The following is a 6,000-nucleotide window of genomic DNA, read 5'->3' as shown; positions in this document are numbered from 1 at the left end:
TTGAAACACAACCTGTAACTTGACAGTTGGGAGCTGATTGGTTTGTTGTTTATCACTCTGCACTTTATCCCTTTCCAGAGCTTCATACATCTGGCCCAGTGAGTGTTTCTCAATCTCTTTATTTGCTATTGGTTACAGTGTACTTTGTTATCACAGTAAAGATAAAGAATGATACTTTCATTTTCATTTCTCAGATGACAAGGAAACAAATCTACCAGCCATCAGAGATCACCTCACACGCGATCCTGGATCAGCACAAAAAGGTAATAATTGTGAGTCTGTACTGGATATTTATTAAAGCTTGGAAAGAGATAAAATTGTTAGAGATAAAGTACCAATCAATCAGCTCCTAAAAGTCATTTTTCAAATACAGCTTGAAACATTGAATTAGAAACTGATTGGTTAGTTCTTTACTTCTCACAGTTTTATCTCTCTCCAATCTTTGATAAATAGGGCATTAAGTGGTCACTACAACAGGATATCCCAGTAAAGGGGCAGGAGTCCACAGTTACAGCAGAGATTTCCATCCTATCCTTACTTACAGCACATGAAACTAAACCGGTCAAGGAACACCAGGTGTCATCTGTCATTTGTACGGAGCTATATCATCAGCATTGTGAGTAAAGTCGTGATAGATAAAATCCTATTCATTTTGTTATTGTTTTTTAAATGTTATTATTAATGGATTTCAAAAGATTTATTTTAACATATATGTTGATCTTTGTTTTTATATCGTTATTGAAAAGAGATTTCAACAAATAAGTAATTTATAAAACAAATTATATGGGGTCAATCCAATTATACGTGAGCGCCTCCTGACAACGGCCGCACTTGACAGCAGCCTGAACTCGCTCAAAACTGTGCGCTGCCCCATAGGGCTGTGTATAAAACTGAGCGAGTTCAGCCTGGAAGAGGGCTGTGAGGGCTGCGAGATGCGGAGACAGGTTATAGTCTGCACGGAGATTGCACGTGGGCCCCCTCCTCTCTTAACCACCCCGTGCTCCTGTATTTGATGAAATAACCTGTTCTTGCATTCCTTAAATGTTGGTTTTAGCAAAGCTCCCTACTGTACCGATTTCAGTGGTATAGTCCTGGTTTTCAGGGACTGTCTCACTATTCCCACCCATGGGCCGCAGTGTTCTGTGGAAAGGCAGAAGATTGCGGGCACTGACACCGCTGCTGATGTGCGCATTTGTGCATCATCAACACACACTGTGCTGTCTCTGGGAGAGGCTGGGGGCTGACTAGAAGCTCCTGGAATGCTGGGTGGCTCATGGGTACAGCATTTTCTACGAGGTCACGCTACCTTACTGATAAACCACACCCTCTAATTTTGGCCGTGCACAATTGTCCCTCCTTACTCCTCACAAAAGTTGGGAGGTATGGTTTTAGAACTAATAATAAGTGCTTCAGAAATAGAGCCAGCTATACCTTATTCATTGTCATCATCTAACTTATAGTATATTTAGTTTACTTAGAAATCTGTTTGTTTCTAAAAACCTTAAAAATGAAAATCAAAAGAATTCAGAAATTAACAATGTAGCTAAAATATTATTTAAAAATAAATCTACATCTATCTATCTATCTATCTATCTATCTATCTATCTATCTATCTATCTATCTATCTATCTATCTATCTATCTCATACCTATATATCTATCTCTCATATCTATCTGCAGTATCTATCTATCTATCTATCTATCTATCTCATATCTAACTATCTATCTATCTATCTATCTATCTCATATCTATCTATCTATCTATCTCAAACCTATATATCTATCTATCTCATATCTATCTACAGTATCTATCTATCTATCTATCTATCTATCTATCTATCTATCTATTGTTATATCTATCTATCTATCTATCTATCTTTCTGCGTCTTATCTATCTATCTATCTATGTCATATCTATTCTTCTACCTATCTATCTCATATCTATCTACCTATCTATCTCGAATATATCTATATCTATCTATCTATCTATCTATCTATCTATCTATCTATCTCATATCTATCTATCTATCTATCTATCTATCTATCTATATCTATCTATCTATTGATCTGTCTATCTCATATATATCTGTCTGTCTGTCTATCTATCTATCTATCTGTCTATCTCATATCTATCTATCTATCTATCTATCTATCTATCTCATATCTATCTACAGTATCTATCTATCTATCTATCTATCTATTGTTATATCTATCTATCTATCTTTCTGCGTCTTATCTATCTATCTATGTCATATCTATTCTTCTACCTATCTATCTCATATCTATCTACCTATCTATCTCGAATATATCTATATCTATCTATCTATCTATCTATCTATCTATCTATCTCATATCTATCTCATATCTATCTATCTATATCTATCTATCTATTGATCTGTCTATCTCATATATATCTGTCTGTCTGTCTATCTATCTGTCTATCTCATATCTATCTATCTATCTATCTATCTATCTCATATCTATCTACAGTATCTATCTATCTATCTATCTATTGTTATATCTATCTATCTATCTATCTATCTTTCTGCGTCTTATCTATCTATCTATCTATCTATGTCATATCTATTCTTCTACCTATCTATCTCATATCTATCTACCTATCTATCTCGAATATATCTATATCTATCTATCTATCTATCTCATATCTATCTCATATCTATCTATCTATATCTATCTATCTATTGATCTGTCTATCTCATATATATCTGTCTGTCTGTCTATCTATCTATCTGTCTATCTCATATCTATCTATCTATCTATCTATCTATCTATCTATCTATCTCTATTGATCTATCTATCTCATATCTATCTATCTGTCTGTCTATCTATCTATGTCATATCTATCTATCTATCTATCTATCTGTCTATCTATCTATCAATCTATCTCATTATCTATCTATCTCATATCTATCTATCTATCTATCTATCTGTCTGTCTATCTATGTCATATCTATCTATCTATCTATCTATCTATCTATCTACCTCATATCTATCTATCTATCTCCCTCATATCTATCTATCTATCTGTCTATCTATCTATCATGCAGCTTGATGTGGTTATGCATAAAGGCCCTCATTCAGAGCCGCTCACAAGCGCCTATGTGCTTGCAAGCGGGTCAATGGTGGGGCACTGCGCACGCCATGTGCGCAAGCCCCGGCTGTCGATGTTGATAAACTGTTCACCCCGTTTTGTTGGCGGGGTGGGGGGGTGGCCGGACAAACTGAGGCGTTCCTGAAGGAACGCCTGCCATTTATAGGCAGCCCTACTGACATCACCAGTCATGTCAGTAGGGAGCTTCCTGCTCTGATAGATCAGGAAGCTACCTGGGGCTTGCCGTAGACAAGATCCTGCCACAAGGGTCTCGTTGCAAGCCCCGATGGTCGCGATGGTCTCAATCATCGCGACCATAACCTGGCCACTCGCTTAAGCTGTGGGTGGTCACCCACAGCTTAGTGAGCGGCCAGGAGGCCGGCTTTTAAAGCAAATGCGGCCGCCCTCATTCAGAGCAAGCGCTCGCTTTTTGCGAGCGGCTCTGAATGAGGGCCAAAGTGTGGTTAAAATCAAGTGTGGTTTCTGAACAGTTAAAAAAACTGTTGAAAAACATTGAACAACATCTAAGACCAAGTAATTACAAAATTATTTACTTCAAATAAGTTTTTTTTTTTTTAAATATAAAAAACACAATGTATCAATAACTTCTTTTTATAATCTCACTCCATGGAATCCTCTCTAAGGCTACTACATCCTTTATTCTCCCTGCAGCTATTCCTTCTGTACACATCGCCGCCTCATTAAACTACTCTCCTCTTATAAACACACATGAGCATTTAACTTATCTATACACATTGACAATAACATCTACAACCTGCCACCATAAAAATGTTTCAGACAAATCCCACAAATATATTTATATCTCTCTCCTTCTGCTTCTATTACCTGGTGACATATCACCAAATCCAGGCCCGGCCCACATGCCACACCCACAGCAAACTATAAATCCAGCTAACCTCATAAACATTGCGTGCCTCCCTTCACCCTCCAAGTCACTGAAATGTGCCTTATGGAATGCACGCTCTGTTTGCAATAAGCTAACATCCATCCATGACCTCATTATTTCAACTAACCTCAACCTTCTGGCGATAACAGAAACATGGCTCACACAATCAGACACTGTCTCCCCTGCTGCACTTTCACATGGTGACCTACACTTCTCACATACCTCCAGGCCTGGTAATTGTAAAGGAGGTGGGGTAGGAATATTACTGTCCCAATCTTTCACATACACAGTTCTCCCATAGGTACCTTCACTCACATTTACATCATTTGAAGTACATTCTATCAGGACTTTCACCCCTTTCTCTCTGCGAGTTGCTGATATCTATCACCCTCCTGGGCCACCTTAACAATTTTTGGAACATTTTTTTACCTGGCTCCCTCACTTCCTATCCCCAGACATCTCCATCATCATTATGGGTGATTTCAAAATCCACATTGACAGTCCATAATCTCCTCATGCCTCCAAACTACTCTCTTTAACCTTCTATCTTGGCCTCTCCCAATGGACTGACTCCTCTACTCATCAGGATGGCCACTGCCTTGATCTTGTATTCACCAAACTATGCTCAGTTTCTGATTACACTAATGCTTCTTTCCCTCTCTCATATCACAACCTTCTAACCCGCACACTCTCCTCCATTACATCAACGTAATTGAAATCAACAAAACCTCTTAAAATCTGCAGAAATATTAGTGCTATTAACTTCCAACAACTATCTACCTCTCTACAACAAAGACTCTCACCAATTTCTACATACACTTCTCCTGAGACTGCAGTATCACACCAAAACCAGATTCTAGTAAAAGCCCTAGATAAAGTAGCTCCAGCTATCCATCACACACCATGTAGACTTAGACGTCAACTGTGGCATTCTAACGAGGCATCTACAAAAACTCTCACGTAAAGTCTCGTACTCCAAGTGACTTACTCACATATAAGACTATCTACAACTCTTATTGTGCTGCTCTGGATGTTGCCAAACAACTCATTTCCAATCTCTAATCTCTGATCAAGCCTCTAACCCCAAATGACTTTTTAATACATTTAAACTGCTTCTTACCCCTCCCTCACACAAACCACCTGATAATATCTGTGCACAAGATCTTGCTTCCTATTTGAAGGACAAGATTGATAAGATCTGAAATGAAATGGTGGGCTCTTCCTCAGCTAGTGACCTGCTCAATTCCCTACCTGAACCCTCTGGCACATTCTCTTCATTTGATCTCACAAACGAAGATGAAGTATCTACACTCTTCTCATCCTCCTACTCTATTACCTCTCCTCTTGATCCTATACCCTCACAAATCAGTAAAGCTCTGTCTCCTGTGCTCATTCCAACCCTAACTAAAATCTGTAATCTCTCTCGCTCTACTGGCATCTTGCCATCACTGTTCAAGCACGCAGTGATTACTCCCATTCTGAAAAAACAAAATTCTGACCCTAACACTCTATCAAATTACCAACCTATCTCCCAGCTCAGATGCCCCTCCAAGCTACTTGAGAAACTTGTCTACACCCGCCTCACACACTTTCATAACTCACACAACTTATTGGACCCTCTTCAGTCCGGCTTTTGTTCCCAACACTCCACAGAGACAGCACTGACTAAGGTAGTAAATGATCTTGTCACTGCCAAGGCTAAAGGCCATTACTCACTCCTAATTCTTCTAGATCTCTCTGCTGCTTTTGACACTGTTGACCACTCTCTTCTCATACATACACTACAATCCTTATGTCTTAAGGACACAGCTCTTTCTTGGTTCTCTTCCTACCTATCTGATCGCTCTTTTACTGTTCATTTTTCTGATTCTGCCTCCTCTTCGCTACCTCTATCAGTTGGAGTACCGAAAGGCTCTGTCTTATGTCCTCCACTATTCTCAATCAATACCACCTCTCTTGGTAATCTAATCTGCTCTTTTGGA

General features: G+C 38.7%; 1 protein-coding gene across 1 annotated transcript in view; it reads left to right on the top strand.

Annotated features, from left to right (window-relative positions):
• The first annotated feature begins 536 nt into the window (after positions 1-536).
• The window catches only part of LOC148477378 (uncharacterized), a 46,752-nt gene continuing 41,288 nt past the window's right edge, over positions 537-6,000 (top strand). The window contains exon 1 of the mRNA XM_088456794.1: positions 537-616. The gene's annotated coding sequence lies outside the window, so the exon portion shown is untranslated. The remainder of the gene's footprint in view (positions 617-6,000) is intronic.

This window comes from Taudactylus pleione, unplaced genomic scaffold (assembly GCF_031769625.1).
Source record: "Taudactylus pleione unplaced genomic scaffold, aTauple2 ptg000720l, whole genome shotgun sequence".
Taxonomy (NCBI): domain Eukaryota; kingdom Metazoa; phylum Chordata; class Amphibia; order Anura; family Myobatrachidae; genus Taudactylus; species Taudactylus pleione.
Note: the sequence above shows the minus strand (reverse complement) of the source record. Positions and strands in the feature narration are given on the sequence as shown.